At 39.1% G+C, this 17,133-nt stretch overlaps 1 long non-coding RNA gene across 2 annotated transcripts in view; it reads right to left on the reverse strand.

The window, feature by feature from the left end:
* Positions 1-2,677: 2,677 nt before the first annotated feature.
* LOC119843161 overlaps positions 2,678-17,133 on the reverse strand; it is a 121,957-nt gene continuing 107,501 nt past the window's right edge. The window contains exons 4-5 of one of the 2 annotated variants that reach the window (XR_006275713.1): positions 14,864-15,029; positions 2,678-4,149 (exon numbers count right to left, since the gene is read on the reverse strand). This is a non-coding gene — a long non-coding RNA (uncharacterized LOC119843161). Of the gene's footprint in view, positions 4,166-14,863; positions 15,030-17,133 lie in introns of both variants that reach the window. The other variant, XR_006275714.1, reaches the window with a different exon arrangement.

Consider the following 17,133-nt stretch of genomic DNA (forward strand, 5'->3'; position numbering starts at 1 on the left):
GTCACGTTGTATGTATAGTTGGGATTATGTTTTCCAATGTTTATTGCTTTGCATTTATCAACATTGAATTTCATCTGCCATTTTGTTATCTAGTCACCCTGTTTTGTGAGATCCCTTTGTAACTCCTCGCAGGCAGCTTTGGACTTAACTATCTTGAACAATTAAGTATCATCTGTAAACTTTGCTACCTCACCATTTACCCCCTTTTCCATATAATTTATGAATATACTGAACAGCAGAGTTCCCACTACAGCTTCTTGTGATAAATTCTGGTCTATTTGGACCTCTGCACAGGTGATGGGACCCCCTGAAATGGCACCAGTACAGAACCATTGACACCCCTCTCTCCCTCTTAGGAGTAGGAAAGGGCCATAAAGACACCACTTAGAGAGAAGCAGCAGCAACAACAAAAAAAGTAGGCCTGGAGGTCAGGTCAAAGTACAAAAGGAGAGAATCTGGTGAGGGTACTGAGCAGAGAAGCCCTGGAGACTGATGTCCTCCGATTACACAAAAGATACAGTTTAGGAAGTGCCAGGACTCCTACCCAGAACCTGAATAATACAGAGGCAAATTAGGCATGTGTTTAGGGCCCAGATTTGTGTGTGTGTGTGTGTGTGTGTGTGTGTGTGTGTGTGTGTGTGTGTGAGTGAGAGAGAGAGAGGGCAATGCATGGGCTAAACCAAATGGACAGGTGGCTGGTGCAAACCTGAAGTGTGTTTGCCCAGGACCCAGTGATGGGTTAATCTAGTCCTGCCCCATCCATGTGTCCCCAACGCAAAATATTCATTACAAAATGCAAAACTGCTTGAAATTCAATTTCTTCCTCACACATTATCACAAACCAAAAATGGAGCCCTTTTTCACATATAACATTGCTAAAGAATATGAGTCCATGTTTCAAAGGAAGATGCTTATATCATTAAATATCAAAATGTGAAAAATGTTTGATACAAAAATAATTATTCAGTTGAACTTGAGAATAAATCAGTAGTTGATAGGGGATGAGTTTAGAAACAGATCACTTCTGACAATTAATCTAACAAAATCTGATTAATGATTATTATTAATTACAATAATAACTATCGCATTAAGCCTATAGGCCCAAATTGAGATCAGATTTCATTGCACTATGTGATGTACAATCACACAGTGAGACTCTATCCCAGATAACTTAAAATCCAAGTAGAGAAGACAGAGAGTGCAAGCGGGAATACAGTCACAGAGAGGTGAGGTGACATGCCAAGAGTCACACAACATGCCAGTGGCAAAGCTGGAAATAAACTCCAGTCTCCTGACTTCCAGTCCAGTGCCCTATTCTTTAGGCCGTGCTGCCTCTAAACAGCCTTCATGCAGCTCCATTCCGTATTTTGCCTGGCTCCAGCAGAATGATCAGTTCTAGCCATACCAGATGGGATCAGTACCTGAAATGGATTTGCTGCCCAGATGTCAAATCACATGCACTGACTTACTGATAGTGAGAATAGCCACGGAGCTGATCAGTAACCATTCCAAAACAATTAACAAATGTTGTAGTATTGCTTTTAGGAATCAGTTTCATTAGACAATGAGTCATGTACTGGTTCAACAGGGTAATTAAAAACTGAAATACCGTGCTTTGTACAATTGAAAAGGGAACATTTTCACACATTCTGTTTGCACATCAATCTACTCTTCCATCAATGAAAAACATATTTTAATTAATAATCTCCCGAGATTCATTGTAAATTTACTCTAAGAGCATAGATAAGCCATTATGATCTGCTGACTAATTTGAAACTACATCATGACACATTCCAATTTTATCTACTGAAGAATGTAGGGATTTTCTGCTCTATGCAATACTAACATTGATCCTCCATGAGCTTGATCCAATGTTCATTAGTCACCAGAACAGCCCCAGTACATTCAGGGGAGCTACTTACATGCATAAGGACAGAGGAATCAGGCTCACTCTGAACATATTTCATGGGGCTGCTTAATGTTGATGGAAGGATTGTGCCACCTAAAGTCGATAAATGGGATGAAAGCCAGGCCTGGTTTTACACTATGTTCTCAAGCAGGTTCTGTTTAATCATGGATCACACGGCAGTAGCAGAGGGTGTGTTGTGATTAATGTTTTTTTTTCTCCACGTGCACAGTATACTGAGCTTCATAGAAAGAGTAGAGAACTGCTACTGTATTTCTGAATCCAAGAATTAATAGCTGAACTGACTGCCAAACGACACAAGCTCTTACTGCTTAAGAAAAAGTGTTCAGACTTCATAACCAAATCTACAAGGGTTTTCCAATGCTAAAAGTAAAATGAATACATGAAATAAACTTGTATTTGATTTACTATGGGCATATTATTTGGATGTATCCAAACTTGGTTGTACCAAGTTGGTCACTATATAAATGCATTTGAGAAACATCCAGCAATGAGACAATTCAAAAGGAAGAGAAGATATATTATGTTAGAAGCCTTCCAAATGGAGTTTCTGATTCAGTACTGTGATGGGAATTAAGAAATAGAAACATAAGCATGATTCATTAATTTATCTTCCAAGCTTATCTTTTAGGTTTATTAACTGTGAATTCTTCCCAGAATATATTGGTTTGCCTTTGATTTTTTTTTAAACAAGAGATGCCAAGACTAAATCAAACAACTCAGAGAATGACTGAGGTGCAGAAATAGGAGTGGAAAAAGTTGACTTTATTGGAAGATTATACATTTAGATCTGGTTTTGTAATTGCATTTTTTCATATCACAAGTATCAGAAGTGACATTTTACTAACTAAGTATGAAGATATGCAAAAGAGAAAAACAATTTCAGCCAGGCCTTTACCTTATATAAGCAGAAATCACTGCATAACAGCAGTCCCACCAAATCCAATAGTTATATATCAGGATGATGCCATTACCCCCTCAGTCTTTGCTTACAAATCTCTTCCTGAAGTACTGAAGCAGGGAAATTAGAAAGGGGAAAAAAACAAAACAAAAACAAACAAACTTATCTTCGTGTCTGTGTAGTATTGTTCCTGACATCATATTTTTCTGCATTTTCTAGTTTCAAATTCCACCATTTCCACTAGAGACTCTTCCACAATATGTTATACTTTTTAGGATTTTTATTATTATTTATGTCCTGCCTAAATTTCCCAGTGCTTAGTTTCATACTAATTAAACCAACTGATCTCTCCTTAGGCGCCCCTAAACAATTCACATCCCCCACTTGTTAACTCCATTCAAATACATGCAGACCATTTTCATATTCCCCCTTAGCTGTCCATTTGTTCAAGCTATCGATATTGGGCTCCATTCAGCCAAGATTATGGGAGCAGAGACCCCAGCAGTGCAAAGACCAACAGATGGATGCTATGGTGGTGCAAAGTGGCCACAAACTCCCTTACGCCAGGAGAGGGGAAGGTGATAGATTTCAATCATCAAGTGAACACACACTGTCTACTAAGAACCATTATACCAACTAGAGTGACTATGATTGATGGTGTCACAACAGGCATTGTGAAGTGAACTTCCCTGAGCTGGCTCAATCCTGCGAATCTGTAAATCTGTGGAATGACCCTGCAGGTGGTGCCTGGTAAGTTTCGGGTGTGTACCCCTTTGCATGTCAATGGACAATTTGAAAGACTGGTGTGCTGGGGCATTTTTGTCCATCCTGGCACCATGGCCAAAGAGCACAGAACACTGCTTTTGAGTACAGAGAGTGATTGAGGGAAGGCCAGCCCTTTGAGAGTTTGTGACACTTTGCACAAAGTCAAATCACTTTATACTCAGGATTTGGTGCTGACAGTACATATGGAATGCCTCTAGCTGGTTCATATCTGCGTGGTAGAGGGTCCACGTTGCTGACCCATCCAGCAATACAGGTAGTACACAGGTTTGATAGGTCCTGAACTTTGTCTCAGTGCAAAGATGTTTTTGCATCCATAAGCAAGACATGGATTTCATACAGCAGGTGACGAGGTCCATTTGTCGAAGAATGTCCAGTTTGCTTCATCCATTTGAACTCTGCTTGTAGCCAAGGTAGATGAACTCACCAACACTCTCCATCGTATTCGACCCCACCTGGACCAGGGGCATTTTCCAGGCCATGGCCAAATGTGACTGAGATCTACATCAATTTCCTGGCCAGTAAAGCAGAGGACAGCCTAAAGAACAAGGGAACTATTGGCAGAAATTAAACACGTTCCAAATGGAGGAAACATCATTTGATGGCACAGGGAGAAGCAGGTTACATCTGGGTTAATGTGCCACACTGGGTGAATCTAGACCTTTTAATCTTTCCTCCCTGTAGCCCTTCATCATTACTAAGCAGCCACATTATGTTTAAATGCAGAGGCTTGATATTCATTTGAACATTCAGGATCACAAAAAGAACTTCAAAAAGGTGAGGTGTTGGGTTTTTTTTGTTTTTGTTTTTTTTTAAAACCTCCTTCAGTATAGAAGCAATCTTCAATTCTTTCCAAAAGCAAGCCATGGGGATAAGTGCACAAATGTTCATAAGGCTGCCCAGTCAAGCAACATTTCATTTAAGCAGACTAAAGATTTTTTTAGCCCCAACGGGACACAGAAACTAACATATGATTGCTGAGACTGACCAGAAAGATAGATTAATGAATGCATGACTATCGCTGGTGAAGACACTTCAGATATTGTTCCTCTGGGAGTAAGTTTTATCGTCTCTGGGACACACACAGCACTGAAATTAATACAGCATTATCCCACACAACAAAGACTACTGAATGCACATGGATTTATTACAATCGCTGGGCAAATGACGGGGCATATATTTATTTTATGTATTCTTGTCTATTTCTTGCCAGAAATCAAGCATTTCCATGAATAATTCCTAATCCTGACAAGTCCCATCCCTCCCCCACATTCATAGGTGCCTGGAGTGGGGTGGGAAAGCTTGGCAATGTGTCTTAAAGGTAGTCAGATTCAGATTATTTTGCACCAAGTAGAGAGCCAATTTCAAAGGTGTAGGGCCCTCTGAGAAGTCTATTTTGCAAAGTACTTGAGCATATGCTTAAAGTAGGTGCTTAAATCCCATTGACTTTATAGAACTTAAGCATGTACTTAAGTGCTTACCTGATTAGGAGTTAGAGGTAGTCAAAAATGCTACTAATTTTTTTCTGTGGAATTTTTCAGTTTTGCATTGAAAAAACATTTTTTAAAATTTTCTTCCCAAAACTCAGAAATTACCTCCAATTTTTTGGGGGTGGGAGGGTTAGTTTCCATTTTTTAAAATGGAAAACTGGAAAATATCAACCAAAACTGAAATTTGTTTGGTGAAATTTTTCAGTTGGGTTGAAAAGCTACTTTTCATCCAAGAAAAATAAAACTAAAAATGTTTCATCCCATCTGTGCTAGGGATGCTTTCCTAACCGGGGCCAGAGAATGTCCTGCCAGCAGTTCTCCCCCTCCCCCCACGTTATACCAATGGAGTTCTTGCTCAAGCACTCTTTTATATCTGTTTATTGAATGCCCAAAAGCACATTTTTTATTTCCTCAAGTTTATTCCTTGTGCAAACAATCATTAAATAAAGAAAAGGAGTACTTGTGGCACCTTAGAGACTAACAAATTTTTAGAGCATAAGCTTTCGTGAGCTACAGCTCACTTCATCGGATGCAGCTGTAGCTCACGAAAGCTTATGCTCTAATAAATTTGTTAGTCTCTAAGGTGCCACAAGTACTCCTTTTCTTTTTGCGAATACAGACTAACACGGCTGCTACTCTGAAACCAATCATTAAATAATATCAGTAAAGACTTCTTGGACTACAGATGGATTGTGGCAATTTATTGCGAGTATCTGATATCTGAAATTCAAGATGTATTGGTTAGCTTTGACTGTACACATGAACATACACCTTCAAACCTGGGTGCCTAAACTTATAGCTCTAGAACCATATTTAGAAACCTAAAGTAAGTGATCCAATTTTCACCTTCAACTCCCATTGAAGTCCATGGGAAATCTTCCAGAGCCTTCGCTGTCGCTCAGCCAAGTTAAACATATTTCAGCCTATGTGCATTGATTCCATTAGCATGGACCCCGTGTACATGCCCATAACATCATGGTACTTACTCATCCTGTGCACAGGGGTCCATGCTAGCATAGCCTGGTGTAAAATTGGAGCATTAGTTAGTTATTTTAAACCATTCCTCTAATGCAGAGATAATTTACAAATAGCTGAAATGTATGAACATCAGTGAGGTGGAGAGGTTATTTCTGATGGTTCAGGGGTTTGTAACTACCAAGTAATGGAATGAAATTAAAATATGGGGGGAAATGCAGGCTGCATGACCAGAAAGCATCGACAACAAGATCCATCAAGTGGTGGAACTTTTCTCCCAGGTAGTTCAGGAAGTCCTATCACACTGAAATTATTTTAGACAAAATATCCAAAATTTTACTTGTAGGAAACAGTCCTGTATTGGGCAGGGGGAGGGAATGAACTGGATGGGTTCATTCCAGTTCTAAACCCTAGAATTCTCTAGTTTACATTTTCTTATAAAAACAAACACATTTTGACACTTCCCTTTGAATGTTTGCTAGATAACAAATACAAATTATTTTATGTCCAGCTCAGTGTTCCTGGCTACAGTTTTAGGCTTTTCTTTATTTCATAGTGAGCTGCAAGAATTTAGTAGGAGGTGCAGACAAAAAACTCTTGATGCACCAGGGTCATTTACTTTTTGCTCACGGTAGATTCATAAATAGAATTCAAAATATGTTTGTCATTCTCACTTACCATCCAATCCTGCAAGCTCTAGAACAATATGATACCCCATGCATAAGAGCAAATGTAAAAATATACAGTAGGAGAAGCAGGGACTTCTGGATTTGAGATACCTGCTATGTGGCAATAATAAATGAATGTGCAATCACAGCATTTGGGATAGATATAAATCCAGCATCACTAGCTAGATATATATCATGACAGAGGCAGAAATTAATATTACAGCATTTTAAAGCTTAAAGATTCAGTGAGAAGTTTGCTGCCCTTTGTCTTGCATTACCCAAGGTTTTGAATATCCAACTTAAATATAAATAGTTCTGCAAATATACTTGGTCACAGCAGCGATATAAAACTTAGTGGATAGCAAAGCTTAGAAGCGTCAAAGATTCTGTTCAGATCAATATTCCAAAGTTTGTACAATTATTCCAAAGGGTGAAACATTTTGGGCAAAATACTGGTCCCCCTGAAGTCTATGGGAGCGTTGCAATTGCCTTCAAGGGAGTTTGGATATCACCCTTTGAGCTGGAACTTGTGAGAAGAGCTACCTGTCAAGAAATGTGCCTTTTGTCAATGTGGTATATGTAGCCATGAAGCTGAAATGTTGCTCGTTTTCTGAGTTCTGTACCTTTAAATGTCTCCCCTGCACACAGCTATCTCTACTCAGCAAAGCATTTCAATACATGCTTTATTTTTAATCACATCCTTAAGTTCCATTGACATCAATGGGACTTAGGCATATGCTTTACTTGATGAATGTGCTTTCCTATATTGGGGCCTATATAAAGTGTAAGGAGATGGAGAATTAGACCCAGATAGGGCGGGAGTAGAGTTGGACCTTGCAAAGGGAATTAAAACCAATAGTAAAAGGTTCTATAGCCATATAAATAAGAAGAAAACTAAGAAAGAAGAAGTGGGGCCGCTTAACACTGAGGATGGAGCGGAGGTTAAAGATAATCTAGGCATGGCCCAATATCTAAACAAATACTTTGCCTCAGTCTTTAATAAGGCTAAAGAGGATCTTGGGGATAATGGTAGCATGACAAATGGGAATGAGGATATGGAGGTAGATATTACCATATCTGAGGTAGAAGCGAAACTGAAACAGCTTAATGGGACTAAATCGGGGGGCCCAGATAATCTTCATCCAAGAATATTAAAGAAATTGGCACCTGAAATTGCAAGCCCATTAGCAAGAATTTTTAATGAATCTGTAAACTCAGGAGTAGTACCGAATGATTGGAGAATTGCTAATATAGTTCACTTTTTTTTCTTTTCTTAAAAATAGGATCTGGGTAACTACAGGCCAGTTAGTTTGACATCTGTAGTATGCAAGGTCCTGGAAAAAAATTTTGAAGGAGAAATTAGTTAAGGACATTGAAGTCAATGGTAAATGGGACAAAATACAACATGGTTTTACAAAAGGTAGATCGTGCCAAACCAACCTAATCTCCTTTTTTGAAAAAGTAACAGATTTTTTAGATAAAGGAAATGCAGTGGATCCAATTTACCTAGATTTCAGTAAGGCATTTGATACCATGCCACATGGGGAATTATTAGTTAAATTGGAAAAGATGGGGATCAATATGAACATCAAAAGGTGGATAAGGAATTGGTTAAAGGGGAGACTGCAACGGGTCCTACTGAAAGGAGAACTGTCAGGTTGGAGGGAGGTTACCAGTGGAGTTCCTCAGGGATCGGTTTTGGGACCAATCTTATTTAATTTTTTTATTACTGACCTTGGCACAAAAAGTGGGAGTGTTCTAATAAAGTTTGCAGATGATACAAAGCTGGGAGGTATTGCCAATTCAGAGAAGGATCGGGATATTATACAGGAGGATCTGGATGACCTTGTAAACTGGAGTAATAGTAATAGGATGAAATTTAACAGTGAGAAGTGTAAGGTTATGCATTTAGGGATTAATAACAAGAATGTTAGTTATAAGTTGGGGACGCATCAATTAGAAGTAACGGAAGAGGAGAAGGACCTTGGAGTATTGGTTGATCATAGGATGACTATGAGCCGCCAATGTGATATGGCTGTGAAAAAAGCGAATGTGGTTTTGGGATGCATCAGGAGAGGTATTTCCAGTAGGGATAAGGAGGTTTTAGTACCATTATACAAGGCACTGGTGAAACCTCACCTAGAATACTGTGTGCAGTTCTGGTCTCCCATGTTTAAAAAGGATGAATTCAAACTGGAGCAGGTACAGAGAAGGGCTACTAGGATGATCCGAGGAATGGAAAACTTGTCTTATGAAAGGAGACTTAAGGAGCTTGGCTTGTTTAGCCTAACTAAAAGAAGGTTGAGGGGAGATATGATTGCTCTCTATAAATATATCAGAGGGATAAATACAGGAGAGGGAGAGGAATTATTTAAGCTCAGCACCAATGTGGACACAAGAACAAATGGGTATAAACTAGCCACCAGGAAGTTTAGACTTGAAATCAGATGAACCTTTTTAACCATCAGAGGAGTGAAGTTTTGGAATAGCCTTCCAAGGGATGCAGTGGGGGCAAAAGATCTATCTGGTTTTAAGATTCTACTTGATAAGTTTATGGAGGAGATGGTATGATGGGATAATGGGATTTTGGTAAGTAATTGATCTTTAAATATTCAGGGTAAATAGGCCAAATCCCCTGAGATGGGATATTAGAAGGATGGGATCTGAGTTACTATAGAAAATTCTTTCCTGGGTATCTGGCTGGTGAAACTTGCCCATATGCTCAGGGTTTAGCTGATTGCCATATTTGGGGTCAGGAAGGAATTTTCCTCCAGGGCAGATTGGAGAGGCCCTGGAGGTTTTTTACCTTCCTCTGTAGCATGGGGCATGGTTGACTTGAGGGAGGCTTCTCTGCTCCTTGAAGTCTTTAAACCATGATTTAAGGACTTCAATAGCTCAGACATAGGTGAGGTTTTTCATAGGAGTGGGTGGGTGAGATTCTGTGGCCTGCGCTGTGCAGGAGGTCGGACTAGATGATCAGAATGGTCCCTTCTGACCTTAGTATTGATGAATCTAGGAGAACAAAGCTACAGACAAAAAGTAATGAACTTGCTTTAGTGGTTCTGTATTTCTCTCTTTCATTTTTTAAAAAACTGATTGGCAGTTGAAGATACTTAGTAGAGGACACTCAGCATCTCACAGGATTGGACCGAATGACAATCTACTTGGTTTCTTCTCCCAGATTCACAGAGTTGTTATTTTTGCATGCAGCAGTAATTAAAAAGCATAACTATTTCTTCCATAACTATTTACATTTTATTAATATCTGAAGTTGCATGCAGAATTTGCCACTATGCTTAGTGATAACTGATGCAGATTTAATTTCAAACGAGAAGTTCTGATCATTTTTCACTCCTGAGTCAGATAAGCTGTTCCACACCTTCCAATGTGGTCCACATATGAGCTGTGTCAGCACTGTATTTTCTTCTCCCTGGAATAAAACTTTAGCAATAAACTCCAGAGGCAAAGTGGCATATAGTTAATGGCATTCAATCCAAGCTTATTGCACATCGACCTTGAATGCTGTCAAGTCTCTAACATGTGCTGACAATACAGGCATCGTTGCTAAGCTACCTATTATTAATCTTTGCAAAGAAAAATGAAGAGGTCAGAATGTGTTGAAGGTGTGTTTATTAGGGAGCTCTGTTGGAGGATCTCATTTGAAAGCCTGGCTATTTCATCCTGTTTACTGTTCAGAAAAATATCACATTTTTGTAATTATTTTATACTGATCAGCATTCACAATTTGGGGCAGTGACTGCATCTTAACTTAAGAAAGGGAGAGAAAAATAAATAAATAAACAAATCGTTTAAGCAACGTGTGTCCACAATCAGGACAATCGTAACTGGATGTTCCAGTCACTAATGACTGTCAGAAAATTCTCCATACTTACTATCTATCTGCTCTTCTGACTGTGATTTTCTTTTCTTTCTTTTTTTTTTAAGGGATCAAAGTTGGATAAAGAAACAAGACACCTTCTATTTATCAATAAATCATCAAGAACTGACACAAAGCCCAGTGAATGGGACGTGTGCACACATACACAACATGAAAAGGGGAACTCAGAGTCCTTTGAAAGAAGAAAAGGTCAGGATAAGTGCAAAAACTGCCCTGGTGTCACTTCCCCACAAAGTAAAGTGATGGGGGAGGCGAAGAGGAGGTGGAGTGTGCATTTTCAAAGAGATGTGAACAAGGTATCAAAGTGCTGTATTCAGGAGTTGATCATATACCCATGCAGTGAAGAGAAAGAGCCCGTGCTTTATAGGAAGCGAGAAATCTACTACAGAATGTAGGAGAAAACAAAATTAAATCCAACCAGCCAAACTTTCTTAAGGCTTGTCTACATGGGAAAGTTAAAGCGGTATAAACTTAAACAGATATTGTTATACTGGTATAACTCCCCACGTGGACACTTACTCTGGAATGAGCATCCACATGGGGACATACACTGGTATATCAGTATCAGTGTAACTCTACTGGAATAATTGGTAAAGCTTACCCATGAAGAGAAACCCTTCGGTGCAGGAAACCCTTCACAATTCACACTAGCACCTGGGAAAGCCATTACAAATGGCTACATTTGATGAGACTGGACTAGATTTTGTCACTTTTAATTCCAGTGAATAGTATCTTATTCCATTAATTGTGCCACTGGAATCAGGCGGCAGCTCATGCTACTCACTGTGCCTTGAAGAGTCTTATACTTGCCCTTCAGGATAATCTGAGACTTTATGTTTCACCCTGGATGAAGGGCAGTGTGTAGCTGTGCCACCTCAGGTGCAGCCCCAGGGATGAATTGGAACTCTAAGTTTCCCCTTGCTGCTCCTGCAGGAGAATAAATTTTCTAAAACCTTTCAGAGGGTGCAGCATGCTCCCTTCCTTGGCACTAGCTCTGCTTGTCAGAGTAAGAGGAGGGAGGGAGTCAATAGTATTACCTAACTCTCATATAGCACTTTTCATCAATACTCAAGGCATTTTACAAAGGAACTCAGTATCGTTATTTCCATTTTACAGATGGGGAAACCAAGGCACAGAGAAGGGGAGTGGCTTGTCTAAGGTCACCCAGTAGACCATTGGCAAAACTAATGGAACCCAGGACTCCCAAGTCCCAATCCAGTGCTCTATCAACTAGGCCAAAGTGCTCACCCACTCCTTGCCCTTCTCTGTTCATTCCTGCCCATGTGTATATGTGATGGCAATTGATATAGCAGAAGTTAACCTTCCTCCGTGCACAGAGCAAAGATCCAGGCAGGCCACAAAGAGGGGTGCTTGCTGCTTGCTCCTATGTATAGCTACAGTAGAGCCATTTGCAATCTAAAGCTTGTTTGACAAGGTTATTTCCTTTTTAACTATAACACTTCCCACAACACTTATAAATGGTCTTTAATATAGAATAAAAACAACAATGTCTTAGCAATAGGGGGCTCACAACCTAGCTTTGAGTCTTCACCATGGTGGACTTTTTTTTTTTTTAACCTGATCATACATTTTATGTTATTTTAGGAGAATAATTATTTTGAATACTGTGCCATAGGGTCTGATCAGACATGCCACCAAGCACTTCCTGCATGTCACTAATTGCCCTGGAGACTGTCAATTCAAGGATGCACTCAACATCCCACAGAACAGGTCCATTATAATGTCTATTCACTAAAAAAGGAAGAATTTCTGACCTTTACCTACAGAACAACAACAAAATCTAATTATTGCAGTTCTAAGGGGTAGTAAGGTATAAGAAGGATCCCTGCACCCCATCAATCATGTTCTAACAAACAGGATAATGGATTGTTAGTTGATTAAAACATTGGAACCTATATTTAGCAGCTATAGCCAACTAGTCTGTCTTTTATGAACAGAAGATAAACACACAAGTGCTAATAATTTTGAGGCACTCTATTTTAAATGTGACATACTGTGCATAATAACAGCCTCAGTGTGTCCACTGAAGTCTGGACAATCTTATGCACTGCCATCTTACATGCTGTAAAACATGACCAATTGCTATTGGTCCAGAATGTGACATTAGTTGCGAGACAAGGTGGGTGAGGTAATATCCATTATTGGACCAACTTCTGTTGGTGAAATGACAGGTTCTTGAGTTTACATAGAGTGCTTCTTCAGCCCTGTGCAAGCTCAAAAGCTTGTTTTTCCCACAAAAGAACTTGGACCAATAAAAGATATTATCTCACCTTTGTCTCTCCATTATCCTGGGACCAACACAGCTACAATGACACTGCAAATATTAGTTGTGAACATTTAGAGCAACCTACTCAGGGTCCACCTGGAGCATTCAGCAAGAGGGGTAACAGTTTGTAAAACAGGAAAAAAAAAATCGAATTTGCCTCAGTCACAGTGTCCTGGGTCTTTAACCTCTGAGCGGTGTCAGAACAGAATAAAAGAAACACCCAACAGATAAATCTGCAACTCAAAAACTGCACAGAGCTAACAGCCAAACAAACAGAGAAGAGGTGTAAAAACACAGAGGGGCCACAGAGAGCTTCTGTGGAGAGGCCGGGCTGCGACAGAGAACTGAGAAATATGCTAACATGAGAACCAACCAACCAAAACCATTACTACCATCCCTCTTCCACACAGGCCATGGCAGAAAGGCAGGACTGATCTTTTCTATCTTGATAATTTAGTGTATATTTCTGATCGTTATTTCTGAAGAATCATTGAAGTTGTCAGCTTGCTCAACACCACATCAAATGCAGGTGTGGAGAGGGTGAAACCAATCTTTGCCCATTTGAGGATTCCATAGCTAGTCTGTCCATCATCCTCAATTTTCCTCTGAATCCTTACACAGTTTTGTAGATACCTTTGGTTTCACTCATGACTCATCCAGCCTCCAGTATTTCCAGAGTAATAGTGAGGCAGAAAGTGGGCTAAGGATAAAAAAAAAAGCTGTTTCTAGAGCCTCAGACTCTTATCTTGTCTTCTTGGCATACTGATCAAGATCTCAATTTGAGGTCCATTATCCCAACCATCCCTTCCTAACTAGACCTTTGTTGGCCCTGCTTCCTGAGACTACAAAAGAAGGAATATCAGTATACTAACCATCAGAAGAGGGACTTTGACAGGTATCATAGAGTCAAATCCTTCACAGTGCTGAATCCAGGAGAACACATTTCAGTGAAGGATTCTCAAGAACAGGGGATTGTTCAGGGATGTGCCAGAGCTCCTTGGGACTACTTTGTCAATATGTCCATTCTTATTATATAAGATTTTTAATGAGAAATTTGGATAAAGGTATTAGTACGTTGCCCTTTTCAGAAAGGGGGCTATGGTATTAGTTGTGAACATTTAGAGCTGTTATTCAAGGTGGCCACTTGGGGACATATGCCAAGGAGGCAAGGGTCTGTATAAACAGGAAAAAGACAGTCTTGTATTCACCCTGATCTTGGTCTCCTGCATTTCTCTAATCTCTACACAACAAGGGCTATCAGTTCAGCCTTCTATCTTTGCCCCTTATGACTTAAGGTTCAATAAGAGGGAAAGCAAGTCCTCTGTTTTAAGACATATGGACTCCAAATTTTGGAAACCCAAAGTGGCTCAGGAAAGGTTTGGGGAAGCAACCAGACTTTTGGATGCTTCTCTGAATCAGACCTCTGGACCATTTGAGCTTCACCCATTGCTAATAAAACATGATGAAAACATTCTGAAATAAACTTGGTATGTTTTAAACATATACAGATGTTTGTAATAGCTTAAGATGACAGCCTATTTCCAAGCCCAGGGAAAAGATTTAGGATGATCTCATGCAGAGAAGACTGACTGTTTCAGCTGGGTTGATCTCTGTGACTGTGACTTCCTCAAGTAACTCAATAGCTACATTCAGATTCTGGATTTTAAAAGGCTCAAAAACTCAGCTTTTTAGTTAGAATCCTCTCGTCATTGGAAGATTTTCTTATTTGAAGATTTTTTCCCTCAAGTATTTGAAGAACAAGGCTAAAATCCTATACTTTAACAAAGTTAAATTGTATGGGGGTGAGGAGGAGAAGTAGATTTCTGGCGCCCTGCTGTTAATGAGGGAAGAATTCTACTTGTTCCTGGGTGGTACAGGGATTTCAAGTACATCCTCATCAACCATTTTGTAAATGGAAAGCCATAAGAACAAACCTGTGTGAAACCTCTCATGAGAAATCTGCCAATGGAGCAGGAAGGGGCATTCACCCCCAAGTTTTCTTCCTCCTTTCACGCTCCTTTGTAGTTATTTTATTTATGTCATGCATGTCAAACGAGCTGGATAGATGGAGCTGCATCTTTGGAGAGGATTTCTGCAAAACTAAAAGAATATGTGACAAATGCAACAGAGAATTGACTGACTAAGATACAAGATGGTAAAATGCACATGCATTTTCAAGATATCCATATAGCCTTGTAGAAAAATTCCCCAACTCTGTAACATTTTCTCTCCTGTTTCTCGGAATGACCACAGTATTTCTGTGTGTGTTAGTTTATCACTGTTGGCAGCAGCCCTAGAGAATGGAGTCTTGTCTAAGTACAAGAGATACAACAACAGTAATACAGGCTTCTCCATACTATCCCTAAATCTTGACTTTGAGTGGTGACCTCCAGAGTTGAAATAGTAGGTCAGTCTCAATCATTTCTTTGTATTTCAGCTGATGTCAATAAGAAGTATGTCAACAGGGGTAGTGTTGTGTTTGTGATGTTCACATATGTCCATTGGGCACTGGAGTCAAAGGTAGACACTCAAACAGCTGTCAGAGGGTAACAACATTTAGTCACTACCAGCCTAGCTTACATTTGAACCAGTGTCCTAGACATGATATGCTCCGTGACCCATTACTGATACCCTGAGCCATTAAGTCTCTTAAATAAAGAGCATTCTGGTGCATGTATTTTCCACACTAAAAAAATCTCCATCTGGCATTTTTTCCACTTCATGTTTTATATCTATATGCAGAACAAAATTCTATTTCAGAACAAATTCTAGATCTTTCCGCATTTGACCCAAGTAGACATTTGTATCTTAACAGTGAATTTTATTTAATTTTCATTTTATTTAATTTAATTTAGCCTGTAAAAATATTTTTGTGGAAAACAGGAAAAAGACAAAAAACTGCACAGAAAACAGGATTTTTTTTTCATTTTCTGTGAAAGCTGATGGAATACCTCATCTGAAAGCAGTGTGTGCAATATACTCTCCACTTCCCTGGCATAAATGGCACGACTTCAAACACCTTGCTTACTCAGACCCTTAGTCTGTATCATAATAGCAGTCAAAGTAATGTAATGATTGAGAGTGTCCTGGGTAGTCAATTGAATAATGAAAGATCTGGAAAGCTGACTTCAACTGAACTGCATCAATTTTACACCAGCACAGAATTTGGCTTTTTGTTTCTGGATTAACAGAACACAGTGTCTGATACCTTTGCTACCTGAACAGATTTTGGTGACCTCTTTGTTAAGTTGTTTTGCAAAAGTTCAGAAAGGTTTTTCAGTATGGTATATTTTAGATATTTGAACAGAATTAGAGATAATATATATTCTTTTTACGTACTTATCCTATGGTGTTGTGGGCCATGTCAGAAATATGCATGAAACATTGATTAAATATTTTCTGCTACAGCAATAATTTTCGGTTAACATATATTGAGTTGATAAAACATGTATACAAGATTGTTAGCTACCAAACATTTAATTACGCCACCTTGTTACAGTGGGAGCTTTGTAATTTGCAAGATGCAGATAAATAATTGCCTGATGTTGACTCCATTGATTCAAGCCCATAGAGAATGCACTAGAGAATGTGCAATATGAAAAGAGTGTTGAATTTTGACAATAATAGAAGAACCATACACCATCGATGTGTTTCTGTATCCATTGTTTGCGATACTCTAGTAATCAAGTGCTAAATCTGAAATTATAGGGGTCTAACTAATTTGTTAAATGGTATTGTTGACACTTCGTGAAATTTATGTGCATAGTCCATAGTTCCATGCATCAAAAAAATCTAAACTTTGAAGCCAAATATAACGCACTATACACATTTATCCAGAGTTTGTGTATTATAGACTGCTGATCGGGATAATTTAATGCAGCTTTCCAGTTGCATTTGTAGCTGTTCATCTTTAAAGCAGACAACTAGGACCAATGAATAATTAAAAAAAAATTGCCAGTATGACAGCAGGGAAAGATGTCATTTACCAGCTTGAAATGAAAGATAAACCAGCAGCAAATTGCTCCAAAAACTCAGGATTGGTGTGGGAGGACTCATTGTGCCTAACTCCTCACACACACAAACATTACAAATTTGAAAGATCATCTTGAACTTGAATGTTTAGTTTAGGAGAGCAGGAGGGGAGAAAAACCACTCCCCCCCACAATTTTTGTGAAAAATAATCCTATAGAAAAATAAAGGAAAC

Source organism: Dermochelys coriacea, chromosome 14 (genome assembly GCF_009764565.3).
Source record: "Dermochelys coriacea isolate rDerCor1 chromosome 14, rDerCor1.pri.v4, whole genome shotgun sequence".
Classification (NCBI taxonomy): Eukaryota; Metazoa; Chordata; order Testudines; family Dermochelyidae; genus Dermochelys; species Dermochelys coriacea.